Source organism: Oryx dammah, unplaced genomic scaffold, assembly GCF_014754425.2.
Source record: "Oryx dammah isolate SB20612 unplaced genomic scaffold, SCBI_Odam_1.1 HiC_scaffold_11236, whole genome shotgun sequence".
NCBI lineage: Eukaryota > Metazoa > Chordata > Mammalia > Artiodactyla > Bovidae > Oryx > Oryx dammah.
The window spans coordinates 791-15,244 of NW_024080629.1; the positions used below are offsets into that span (position 1 = coordinate 791).

Here is a 14,454-nt window from a genome sequence, read left to right on the forward strand (position 1 = left end):
TCATATGTCAAGTTTTATATATCATATTGTATGATAATCATATCTGTGTTTGAAGGAAGAATTTGTTTTCTTGTATATGATTGGTACTCTATAACTGTCTTGTGAGTTAACCAATGACTTAAGATGGGTAAGAGTTGGAATTTTATAAGAATTGGTTGTTTTTAATTATTTACCAGTTGAATTATTAGAAAACATTGGCTTTTTTGTGGACTTTTAAAAGTAGCGGCCCTGGTGTGCACAGGAAGGGAATAAAGAAAAAGAACGATGACAAATGGACACCGGAAGAACATGTGATTGCACCAATATTTGAAAAGACTGATTCACTGACTGGTGGTCTGCTGCACGTGAATGGTGACAGCATTTTAAGGGAAGTGGATCAGGGTGATGACAGGTACATTCTCCAGATTCCTTGTTTGTAGGGGAAGAAATATTAACACTGAATACTTCTTCTGGAAATAGAGCAGCAGTATACAGTGCTCAGGCTAAGACAAGAGATTGCTCAACTCTAGTGGACGAACACTGCTGAAAGGTTAAGTTGAGGACCAGTGCCTTTGGCCAGAAGTCATTTCAGTGAACAGTCCCCTTGGTAGCTGGACTGTAATGAATACACATAAACATTCAGTAGGGAATGTTATTGGGACAGGCAATGAAGAACTGGATGGTAACTGAAGAGGAATGTGGAGTTCACAGGTGTTACTTGTTTTATGTTAAGAAGGGAGCTTTTAGAGTATGTATGCTATTGGAGGGAGAAGGCAATGGCAACCCACTCCAGTACTCTTGCCTGGCAAACCCCATGAACAGAGGAGCCTAGTAGGCTGCAGTCCATGGGGTCGCTAGGAGTCTGACACTACTGAGCAACTGCACTTTCACTTTTCACTTTCATGGATTGGAGAAGGAAATGACACCCACTCCAGTGTTCTTGCCTGGAGAGTCCCAGGGACAGGGGAGCCTGGTGGGCTGCCGTCTATGGGGTCACACAGAGTCGGACATGACTGAAGCGACTTAGCAGTAGCAGCAGCATGCTATTGGAAATGAGCCAGCAGAGGGTGTGTTTATTTAGTTTAGTCTTGTTTGCATTTCCAATACTAGAAAGCTTATTGATTGTATGACATTATCTTTAAATTATTACAGTAAACTAATTGTGAATAATACTTCTGTTCATGTATAGTTTTATGGTAAGGGCTTGTTCATTGGTTCTGAAGTGTAATATTTCTATGTAATGGAATATGCAGATGATTGCTTAAGTTAATTCTATCATATATAGATTTTCAAAAATTACATAATTGTGAATTTATAAACACTTAGGCTATATTGAATAGGATATGGTCATTCATTGATGATTGTAGTTGATAGTAACATGGTGAGTAGCTATGATTTTGTAAGGTGCTCTGAAACATCACATCATATGAACTTCATAGTTGTTTATAGATTCCAGGGAAAAGGGGAAGATTTTGTTTATATGCAATAGAAAAACATTATTAGCAGTCTTTCACAAATTATTCCTTTTGTATGATAAAGATCTAAATGACAAAACCTGTGCTTCCTTTACTAAGCATGTCATTAACACATATTGTGTGCTCAATACATGTATGTCAGATGCATGAAGAAACAGCAGAATGGGTGAATGAATGCCGATTGATGAATTTCTTTACAGAAAACAAAACTTTATTGACAGTAATTTGCAGGCTTGCCTACCTCTGAAGCCTTTTTAATTTTTGAGAAATATGTTTTAAGATTCAGAAATCATTATTTATAGCTATAGCTAGACCTGAAATAATACCATAGATTCATTTGCTATCATATTACTTAAAAATGCTTTTCAATATTACTTTCTCAACATATTTTGGAAGAGCAGTGTTGAAGCCAGACTTCCTGGGTTTGAATTCTGGGTCTGTTGGTGACATGCTGAGTGGGCTTGGGCAAGTTCCTCAGCCTTTGTGTGCTCCATTTCTTCCTATACTTATCTCCCAGAATGACTGTGAGGATTAAAATGCCTTTAGGACATGTCAGGTGTTTCTAATAATGCATGGCCAATGCATAGGACGTCCTCAAAAAGCTAATCTTGGTTATTCAAATGGATTTCTTTCTTAGAAGGACTGAAGGAATACCTCCCAGATAGGTCGTATTGCCATAAAAGTTAGTTCTTATGGAAAAGGACAGGTGCAAAGAACACTGATATACTGTTTCCTATCATACAACGCAAGTAACTTTATGTTTTTCCTTTCCTTGGATCTAATTTGAATACTTTATTAATATTACTGATATATTTTCTGTGTCCTTTAATGCCGCTTTTATTTATTTCTGCATCCTTTATAGACAATTACTTGCCAATGCAAAGAGTTTATATAAACAAGAAAAGTTTAGGTATTGTTTGTATTTTTGAATATTTAATATTAGCCTGAAAAGAATCATTTGTTCTTTTAGGCCTGAAAGGAAAATACCATATGAAAAGATGAAGGTATAGTAAAAAAAAAAAAAAAAACAATGAACTTTCAAAAATATTATCCTTGTCGAAAATACCTTGTCAAAGGAATAGTGGTAAAAAAGAAAATATTCCTTTGTTGTAGAGAAGTTTACTTTGAACACATCATTTAGAAACACTGTTGATAAAGTTATCCTTTTGAAAAAAATATCTTCTTTTAAGAAATGTCTGATTTTGTTTTGATATGGAGATTTATCACCTCTGTACACTTAGTGTATTTGTACATATTTTAAGGACATTGTGAAACAGTATTGTTTACGTGTAGGTCAAAGAACAAATTAATTATGTGAACAACCTGGATGACTTAACTCAGTCGTCTGAGACTGATTCTGAGGATGGTGACGTGCTTTACTCTGTGAATTCCACGTTGCAAGTAGAACCTCTTGACGTGGGGTGTACAGGTGGGACCGCAGTGTAAATGTTAAAGGAAAGCCTGTCTGTGTATAGAGTAGTGATGTATGCACACCTTGTCAGTACTGCTCTAGAGCCAGGGATATGCTACAGTGCTGTGCATCTCAGAAGTTTGTTTTGCATTAAAAGAACATGAAAGTGAGTGTATACTCTGAGCCACAGGCCTATGATCCTCTCACTCACTATACCTTCCGTTGACTCTTCTTTCCTGTGTCTCCACCCACGGTCAGGTCAGCATCATTTTCCTTCTAGAGTAACTGAAATAATCTCAGGACTTCTTTCCCTGCCACTCCACCTGTCAGAACCTCGGTCTGCACAGCAATTGTAATTATTGCCTATTTTTAAACATTCAGGTTTCATCATACTACCCCCTTGCTTCAAGCCCAACAGTTGCCTCTCTTTGCTACCTGGTTAAAGGTCACAATTGTGTAGGTCCATCTGGTTTTAGTTTTTGCCCTTCTTTCTACATGAATTCTATAATCAGCTTGTCAGTTCCCTAGAATGTCTGCTGGTCTTAACGTTTTCATTTTCCTTCAGTTCAAATTACTTTGTACTTTCTCTTTTCATTACCTCTTTGATCCAAGGGTTATTTAGATCTGTGTGATTTAGTTTCCAAATGTGGAGAGTTTTCCAGAGATCCTTCTGTGCTCTTGCTTCTCATGATTTGTGAGGTGCATCCAGAGGGGCCCTGGGGCTGGGGCTGATTATTTCCTGCCTTGGAGGCAAGACCTTGCTGACTACCCTGTTCGTTCTGCTGGTATCTAGGGGTTTTTCCAGCCTGGCTCATGAGAATTGATAGAATTCCTGGGACTGAGTGAGCACCAGTCACAGGTTCCTATAGTCTTTTCAGATGGTTTCTCCCTGGTCTCAGGTGGTTTCTCCCAGATGGGCACTGTTCGTTCCTCTGCTGAATGCCTGAGGGGCTCCTCCTCAGATCTCCAGGGTCCCTTTCCTCTCTGTTCCACTCTCTCCTCTCTGTGGTTCTGATCTGTGATCTCTGCCCACTTTGGTTTCACCAGACTATCAGCTTCATCACCTCCTGTCAGGGAGTCTGGCTGACTCAGCTTCCATTCCTTCTCCCCGTGTTGGGGCCTGGAAATTCTCTCCAGGCAGTGAGCTGGGGCATTCCTTAGGCTAACCTCGAGTGTTTCCAGGATCATTGTCTTTCATTCTCTGAAGTCCTTTGTCATGAAAATCATTGTTTTATGTGTTTTGTTGGCATTGATTTTGCTCGCTCCATTCAGGAAGGTAAATCAGTATCTGTTCACTCTGTCTTGGTTAAAACATATGGCAGCTGGAGACTGTCCATGGGGTTGTTCCTCCTACTCTACTTACTACTTCCTGCTCATCCTTCATTTCTCAGTGCGACATCTCTTCCCCAGGGAAATCTTTCCTGGACCCAGTCTATGTCAAGTTCTGTTATGTGCTCATAGAACTCTCTTTTCTTAGAGTATCCTTCTGAGTTCATATTTATTTTATTTGTCTTTGTCTGCTACTAGCCTTCAAGCTAAACAAGAGCCAGGGGCATCTGCTTTATTTGCAGAGCTTAGAATAATGTCTTGCACATTATAGACCCTTAATACTAGTCAGTGCATGGATGAGTGAACATGAAAGGTACAGTCCTTTATGCTCAGAAATTACTCACATAATTTTTTGTTTGTTTGTTTCTATCTTTGCTTTCTTCATCATGCAGATTCTGTTAGCTTGTTGAAAATCCAAGATACAATTCTGTCACATGAAAGATTAGTAGATTTTCAAAGCCAAAGAAGCCACTGTGAACTACTTCGAGGAGAATTTTACAGAATGAAAAGTAAGGTTCGTGGGCTACAGAAAGAGCTGTCAGAAACCAAAGAAGTGAAATCACAGTTAGAGTATCAGAAAGTGGAGTGGGAACAAGAGCTCGGCAGCTTGAGGTACTGTACACCTCACTTTTAAAGAAATATTTGAACTATTGTTTCCTTTAATACTGCAGAGACGTAGACATGTTATAAGGACTAACATCCTCTAGGATTTTACAGAGGAGAAAGTGTTACTAGTATCGTTGAAATAATATAGCAGGTTCTTAACAAAGAATGCTTCTAATACCTTAATGTATATTTTTCCAAATCATTTTCATGACCATACGGAAGTCTGCCATAATGGAAACCCCATTAAATATTTACCAAATTGACTTTCAGTTGTTTTTCACTTTTCTGTATTCTATTTAATACTGCAAGGAACACCTTTCTATAAATTCCTTTCTACCTTTCTAATTATTTTAAATACATTTTCTTTAATAATATTGTATAATTTCATCAAAGTATGAGAACTTAAAAAGGTCTGTGATCTTTATTTCTAAACTATTCTTAGGAAAGTTTATATTACTTTACATTTCCACCCTTAGATTTATGAAGCAGCCATTTTTCTCAAGATAAAATGAAAACAAAATTTTATGCAGTTTTGTTCTTAACCCTCTGTCTGAAAACAGTGACCATTATTAAGTGTTTTTCATTGTATTCCCCCCTTGTCTACTATTTTAAACATTGTGAAGAAGGAACAAAAGTTATTGCAGCAGTGAATAATCTCATGATTTTCTAAGAAGAGCTTTAAATTTTGCAGATTCACCTTAAAGCAAGAAGAAGAGAATAGAAGAAATACTGAGATGTTATATGAAAAAATGAGGGAGCATTTAAGAAGAAAAGAAGACCAATATAGTAAAGAAGTTGAAGTGAAACAGAACCTAGAACTCACTCTCCAAGCAGTAGAAATGAAACTAAAGACTGAAAGAAATAATCCTAATCAGGTAGAGTAATCTTTGGGGAAAATTTCAAATTTCTAATGTGATTTTATCAATATTATTTATAATATCCCCTTTTAAAAAATGCTATTTATTTAGTGTTATAGGAAATTTTAGGTTAATTGTTAAAAACAAAAGAAAAGAAATTCAGAGTTCCCAAAGAAACAAGGCCGGAAATAAGAATTGTATGATCCTGACATGCTGGATGCACTTTTTTGAGCAGAAGGAGGAAGAGGTCACGTCAGTAGCTCACACAATAGATCCTGAGAAACCACGGGGTTGAGAATGGTGTAGAAACTGGAGGTTAAGCTCTCAGTCCACCTCAGGCAACCGATCCTTCAGCCTTGATGGACCATTCGTGAGTGAATAGATCTAGAAGAGAAGGGGCGCTGGGAGGGTCCATCGTGCCTAATTTTACATCAGGTTGCCTCTGGCCTTCAATCTGGCAGGTGGCTGAGGGTCTTGGACCCCCCTCCCTCTGTCCCCGTCACCCTCCAGTCCACCTGCTCCATGAACAGCTCAGAGCTGGCTCCAGCTTCCCCAGCTGCGTTCTCCCTCACAACAGAGTCCTCAAGGACAGGTGTTAACTGGTGTCCTCGAGAGGTGCAGGAAATTTTTTCCAGCAGTTGGTAGAAACCAGACACTCTTGAAGTTGGTTGTCCTTCCTTCTGCAGAGTTCTCGAGTGGCATCTCAGAGCAGAGGAATTTGCTCCCACACCTGATGTCCCTCTCAACCATGGACTGGGTCCCATCCCAGAGGTCCTAGCAGCAGATCTCTCACAACTAAAAGCTCTCAGGAAGAGCTTGGGAAAGTAGTATTTGTAATTCAAATCCATTTGTCTAGAGCAGTCAGGTAGTGACATACAATGGCCTCATCCAAGGAGAGGCCTTTAATATTTTCCATAGGAATCGATCTCAAATCTTTTGTGACTATCTCAGAGGAGTCAGGACCCTGATTATGGTTTAGGCAAGGAAGACCATGTGTGGTCCAGCATCGACTGCACTACCCGACCAAGTCCCTCTGCCTTGGAGTGAACGTGTCAGTCACTCCATGCACGTCATCACCTTCAGTGTCTAAATCAGAGCCCGTTCTTGGCTCCACTGTCATTTCTTTAACCAATACCCTGTCAACGACCTTTTCACATCATTTACTGTTTTTCATTTTGTAAAAACTGTGACATCCATTGTAAAAACACTTCTGAACACTTAAAAAAGTTGTTTCTTTAGAATAAACTTATAAAAGTGCCTCCGACGCAGCAACAGGAGGGAAAGAAAAAAAAAAAAACCTCTTGCTACCAATTAAAGATATTCTGGGTTTTGGTAATGATTTCACTTCCTTGATTGATCATTAGGTTAGTTTACCACTTCCCCTGATGGTAAGGAGGAAACTATAGGCAGTTCAGAGACCACATTTTGGATGTCATTCTTCTGCTTGTGAGAAAATGAGCACTCTGCTCTGTGAGTGTCCTGTTTCAGTACAAGGAACTTTTGAAAGAAACAGTGATAGATATGCTATAATATATATTTAGTAATAGTTATTAGGGCTTCCCTGGTGGCTCAGAGGGTAAAGCATCTGCCTGCAATGCGGGAGACCTGGGTTCGATCCCTGGGTCAGGAAGACCCCCTGGAGAAGGAAATGGCAACCCACTCCAGTACTCTTGCCTGGAAAATCCCACGGACAGAGAAGCCTGGTGGGCTACAGTCCATGATCGCAAAGAGTCAGACACGACTTCACTTTCTCTTTCACTTTCACTTTTCAATAGTTATTAGGTGTTTTTCATTGCATTTTCCCCATCTTACTATTTTAAACATTATGGAGACAAAATGAAAGTTATTGCAGCAGCAAATAATCTCATAGTTTTCTAAGCTTTCTAAATTTTACCTTATTTACGATGAGTGTATGTACCATGAATGAAATAGGAAGCTTATTTTTTATTGATATGTGTGTACTAGAGACATGTGGTTTGATGTAAGAAGACTAGTACAGTCCAAAGACCTGGTGAAAAGGCTGTAGCTTACTCATATTTTAAACTTTTTCCTTTCCAGAATCATTACAGCTAATGAGTTAGTTAATGTTTGTAGAAGTGCCTAGTACAGTTGTTCATAGGTGTAATTCTTGTAATTGCCTATTAAAATGTTAGAAGGTAGCATATTCTCAAGGAAAAACTTTTTGTACAAAATTTAGTCTATTTATACAGAGTTAAGGCTTTTACTGTGAGGTAGATGTATAGGAGGTATCAAATGCAGTGTTTATAAACCTAGCAAGTGGTGTTGTTTATTGAATTATAGTTGATTAACATTCTGTTAGTTTCAAGTATATAGCACAGTGATTCACATATATATGTATATGTGTGTGTATATTATATAAATGGGGCTTCCCTGCTGGCTCAGAGTTTAAAGAATCTGCCTGCAATGCAGGAGACCTGGGTTCAATCCTTGGGTTGGGAAGATCCCCTGGAGAAGGTGGAGAAGGCAATGGCACCCCATTCCAGTACACTTGCCTGGAAAATCCCATGGGCAGAGGAGCCTGGTAGGCTGCAGTCTGTGGGGTTGCTAAGAGTCAGACACAACTGAGCGAGTTCACTTTCACTTTTCACTTTCATGCATTGGAGAAGGAAATGGCAACCCACTCCAGTGTTCTTGCCTGGAGAATCCCATGGATGGGGGAGCCTGGTGGGATGCAGTCTATGGGGTTGGACAGATTCGGACATGACTGAAGTAACTTAGCAGCAGCAGAAGCCTGGAGAAGGAAATGGCTACCCACTCCAGTATTCTTGCCTGGGAAATTCCATGGACAGAGGAAGCTGGCAGGTTATAGTTTATGGGGTCGCAAAGAGTTGGACATGACTGAGTGACTAATACACATACACACTCACTCACACACACACTCACATGTACACACATATTCCGTTTCAGATTCTTCTTGCAGAATATTAAGTGTAGTTCCTTATGTTGTGCAGTAGATCTCTGTTGGTTATTTTATATCTACTAGTGTGTATATGTTAAACCCAACATCCTAATTTATCCCTTCCCCTACCCCACTTTCCCCTGTGGTCACAGTATGGTTGTTTTCTGTGTCCATGAGTCTCTTTCTGTTGTGTGAATAAGTTCATTTTAGGTTCCACATATAAGCAGTCTGATGTAATACTTGTCTTTGTCTGACTTACATCACTTAGTGTGATAATGTCTAGGTCCATCCTTGTTGCTGCAAATAGCATTATTTCCTTCTTTTTTATGGCTTACTAGTTTTCCATTATATAAATATTCCACATCAGATGCAATTTTTAAGTGTAGTCAGATCTATGAATCTTTTTTTAAGCCTTCTGGGTTTGTTGTAGTACAGAGAGAAGCCTTTTCAGTTCTGAGCTTCTTGAAAAGTCTCTTGGGGTTTCTTTTTTACTTTCACAGATTCATTGTCTTCCATTAAATGTTTGAACCTTTGGGAATTTCTGCTTGTATAAAGTCTGAGGATTGAATTGAACCTTATTTTTCCCTGTTGGAGACATACCTGGTGCAGTCTTTTCATTGTATAAACAGAGAGGTTAGTCTTTCATTTCAGAGGAAATCATGGAATGTCACTTTATTGAGTACTAGCTAAAAGTTTCCTTTGATTCACTTAGGTTTCTGATAGTTGTGAAGAAGCAAAAGACCTGTTGTGCAAAAACCACATGCTGCAGGATGAACTTGCCATGCTGAGACTGGAGACAGATGTACTGAAACATCAGCACTGGGAAAAGGAAGAGAACTATTTTGAGAACACTGAAATTCTCAAAGTAAAGAATGATGATCTTCAAAGGCAATAAAACTGAGTGAGGAAACGTTAACAAAGACTATAACCCACTATACAGGCCAGCTTAATGCTCTGACAGCTGAGAATACAATGCTAACCTCTAAGCTGGAGAATGAAAAAGAAAGCAAAGGAAGACTGGAAACGGAAGTGAGATCCTACCGTTCTAGACTGGCTGCTGCCTCACACAATCATGATCAAAGTCGGACATGAAAAAGAGACCTGGAACTTGCCTTCCAGAGAGCAAGAGGAGAGTGGTTATGCTTGCAGGACAAGATGAAGTCCGATGTGGCTAATCTAAAAGATAATGAGATGCTTTCCCAGCAACTATCTACAGTGGAAAGTAAATTCAATAAGCTGAAAATCAAGCTGCAGAACATGAGAGATGATCTTAGAGAAAAGACTTTGATGTTAGAACGTGTCCAGAGAGACCTAAGCAAATCAGAGTGTCAAAAGCAGGAAATTGAACACATGTATCAGAACGAACAAGACAAAGTGAACACATACCTTGGAAAGCAGAAATCCTTAGAGGAGAGATTATCTCAACTCCAGAGTGAAAACATGTTGCTCCGACAGCAACTGGCCGATGCATGAAACAGAGCCGACAGTAGAGAGAAGACAGTCATTAGCATCCAAGACCAGCTTCAACAGATCGTGAGAAAACTTCAGGCCAAACGTGAGAAACAAGGTCTGATGCTAGAGGAAAGAAACAAGGAGTTAATCAAGGAATGGAATCATTTAAAAGAGAGAATGTATTGGTATGAAAATGAGAAAGCAAAAAGAGAAGTGAGTATCCAGAAGGAGAAATAATTCTCAGACTTCCTGAAAGAAAGTTCAAAGTGATTCTTGATTCTGGCTAAATGTTGAATCTAGTTGAATATAAAAAATACACAGGCTGTGAATTTATGGTCTCTAAACCTGCCTAAAAGCATACCTTGTATCCAGCAAATAAAAATTAGACCAAAGAAATGCTTTACTTTGAGTAGGGACATCATGTTGTTTATGAAATGTTAGGAGATTTAGTTCTAAATTGTTAACATAGACAGGTACTAATAATTTACTCTTTATTAAGATAATAATTTTAATCTTTATGTTACCACATTTCAGTATCATGATGAAGCAGATAAATGAAATGCTCAAACCTGAAATGAATATTTTGAAATGAAGCTTCACTTACTGGATTATCTTGATAGTCACTTCCAGGTTTCCCAGAGGCTGTATTTTATATATTGTACTTTGGCTTCAGTAGCTTGTCATAGCTTTTTGTTATATTTGTTGGTACAGTTTTATTTTTATTCATGTCAATTTGACAATATGGGAAACATTTTAGCCTTGAATCATTTATTCTTAAAGCCTCTCAACTCTTCAAATGCATCTACTTATCATGAAATCATAATTTGGGACTCAGGTGGTGAGCTTTAGCAAAACTATTTTTGATTTAATCTTCCTACTGCTGTTTATGATTTACTTAGCAATTTTACAAACCATTTGCTCATAATTCTCATTTTAAGGATCAATTAGTATCATTTGAATACAAGTTTGTCCTCTAAAAATGAAGGATGGCAGGATTCGTGAGCAGCAGGAATAGAGTGAGTCAGGGAGTGGGTTGTAGGAGCTGCAGTTTGGAGGCAGGTGGAAGCCAGGTTATCAAGGCTCCTTGAAGGCCATGGGAGCAACCTCATTTTTTAAGTTGTATTTTTCTTTTATATTGGAATATGGTTGGTTTACAATTTTGTTTTAGTTTCAGATGTACAGCAAGTTGATTCAGTTTTTTTTTGTACACATATATCCATTCTTTTTCAGTTCATTTTCTCAGGTAGGTGACTACAGAGTATTGAGTAGAGTGGTTAGCCAAGGGCAAAGGTGGGGAGGAGGGATAAATTAGGAGTTTGGGATTAATATAGACACAGTACTAGATATAAAATATATAAGGCACAAGGGAATGGCCTCATTTTTCTGCTGAGGTAGGAATCTATTGGAAAGATCTGAGCACTGGTTGGAATATGTGAAGATCCCTGAGTTAATCAAAGCTTCTATAATAGAAAAGGAAAGGAAAATGTTTCCACAGTGTGGAATTTTCCATCACTTTTCCCACCTGTACACTCATTTCTTTCTGGACGTGAGGTGGTGAAGCTCTGCAGATTTATTGGGAGGGGCAGGGCGTGGACAGTGGGGCTGCATCCTTTGTCTGAGTAACTTAAAATCAGGAAGGCTGGAGGGTCTCCCCTTCCGTGTCTGTAACCAGATTCAGTGAGGAGGAAAAAGAAGGTGAGTTGCTGTCTGTGGTGATAGTTTTCAAAGTCCATATGTTGGAGTTATCTATTACTAACATAACATAATAGTAAAGTGATTTGATAAACTCAGTGACAGAGCATCTTAGTAGGCAGTTGTGAGACAACTTCAACAAGAACTGGATGACACTATAAAAAAGCAGTCTATATTGGAGTCTTCACTGAAAGTCATGTCATGTTATTGTGCTAAGTTAGAAGGTGAGGCATGGGATTTGAAGAACAATTGTAAACTACTACAGCTAGGTCAATTCATAAGTCAGGTATGTATGAAATTGAACGTGTTAACAGTTAATATGGAGGCTAAAGTGCTTTAGGACACTCGTTTTCATGGTCGGCTTTCTTCTGCATTTTTGTTACAAGTAACTTACTACAATTTTCTTATCTTTTTAATGCAGTCATTTCTTAAACTCTGACTTTCATCCTGCCATTTGCATTATATTACTTTTTTTCTTATATTATTTACCCTTAGGAAAGTTGAGAATTGTGCCTCATTATTCACACAAGTTGAGAGCCTTTTTTTTTTTTCTTTGAAACAATACTTTTTTAAAGTGATAGCTGTATTACCATGATGAGGCAAGCCAGGTTAAAATCAAAGGATAATATTAGTATAATGGAACGTTCAGAAAATTATCATTTCTCATCTTGCCTTTTGTGAATGGCTGTAGAGTTCTGTATATATTTATTTCATGGATTTCAGAATAACTTGCGCAGAAAGGATATTATACAAACCAGTTGAAATTTAGGCATTGCCTTCTTTTCTTTTCATTTTAAGGATATTGTAAAAGCATGGAGGTACTCAGATGGTGTAGAGTACGTACATCCAAACCAGAGAATTAAGAAGATTATCTGGATCCTGCCATTGGATTTTTTAAAAATCTATTGAGATATAATTGATGTATCATAGAATTCACCCACTCAACATGTGTAGTTCAGTATCTCTTAGTCTAGAGAGGTGTAACTGGTGACTACAGTCAATTTTAGAGCATTTCCATTATCCCCTAAAAGAAACCCTGCATTCCTTAGCCACCAAACTTGGCCTCCCATCTCCCTCAGCAACAGGCAACCCCCAGTCTAATATCTGCCTCTGTAAACATGCCTGTCCTCAATATTTTATATAAATGGAATCATGCAGTATGCTTTGGGATTAGCTTTGCTCATTTGACGTCATGTTTTCACAGTTCATCCATTTGATAACAAGTATCAGTTCTTCCATTTCTGTGGGTTGTCAACAGTAAGCTAAGCCATGTATCCATCATTTGATGGAGCTCTGGGTTGTTTCCACTTTGGGACTACTAATAATGCTGTTGTGAACATTGATTTCCATGATTCTGTGTGCATATGTTTTTATTTCCCTGTGGTTGGATCTTCTCCTCAAAGTTAGCTGGCTGATTTCACCTTTTCTTGGCCCTTGCTCAGACTGTCCTTTCTGTCTTTACAGTTTCTTTTCCTCTTGGGTAGTCCTTCATTATTTCAGACCTGGCGCCCAGTCTCTCCTCCTTCATAGAGCTTTTGTGACTGTCCAGCTCTTTGAGCCTTTTCACACCAGCGCTTGTTACCTAGTCTCTGAGGAACAGTTTAGCCCCTAATTTTACACTGTTGACATTTCTTCCATGAGGGGGGAATCTTGGCTAAGTATACATTAGTGTAACAGGGAATATTTATTGATATGCACAGCACTTGTCTTGGGTAAATGGACAGTAACAAAGGATTACAAGAATGAGGCAATTTTTGTTGTTGCTGTTCAGAAAAATGTGTGAATCATCTCTGTAAACTGTTAGGAAATGGGATTTCTTTAACTTTGCAAATAATTCCCTTTGGGATGCAATTCAAATTAGCAAAAAGTCTTTGTACTTCAGAAAAAGGCTTATGGTATTAGAATCCATATTTACAAGATTTATTAATTAGAGTCTTATTCTCACAGTCTTCTTTTGGGAGGGACTTATTAACTTAGCCCTAGATAACTGAATACAGTATCCCTCAAACTTCTTTAAAATCCTGGGACATTAAGATGGGGGGAGAAGTAAGAGACATTCTACTAAGAGGTGACTTGTAGTCATTTTATGAGGAAAGATAGAAAAATATTATTGTAGAACAATAAAAGAGTGTAAAATCAAGTGCAATTGTTGTGTGACAAAGATGACAGTGAAGAATATATTTTGTGACTCTTGGTGGTTTGAACTTCTTTCTTGATTCTTTGTGTAATCCCTGCTCCTACAGTCTACAATACATATACCATCATATTTATTTGATCCTGGGTTTGAGTTAGGCTGTGCTCAGTCCACTTTCTTCATTAGCAAACAATATCATTTTATTCTTGAAGACTGATGATTTTCCAGCAGAGCTGGAAACTGCATCTTCAAAATGTCTGCACCTGGATGCAAAAAAATCAAAATTTTCAACAGGAATTGTTATCTATGAAACTAATGCAAAAGAAATGTAAAAAACTAGAGAGAAGAAAAAGAAGTTGGAGCAAGAAGCAATGAACCTCAGAAGTCATATAGAAATGGATATGGTAGAACACAGTCAAGTAGAGCAGTATCAACAGGAGACTGAAGAAAGGGCGAGACAGGATCTCATAGAGGAATGAAAAGAAGGCAACCTACTTTTGCAGGTTTATTTGTTGATCTGTCATGTGCTTGAATTCACTTTCACTGCACATTACATTTTGGATCTATACAGCTTATGTGTTTCCTCTACCTCCCTTAGA

General features: G+C 38.3%; 1 pseudogene; it reads left to right on the top strand.

Moving 5' to 3' along the window:
* The first annotated feature begins 2,484 nt into the window (after positions 1–2,484).
* Positions 2,485–10,417, top strand: LOC120861372 (annotated as a pseudogene).
* Positions 10,418–14,454: the final 4,037 nt, after the last annotated feature.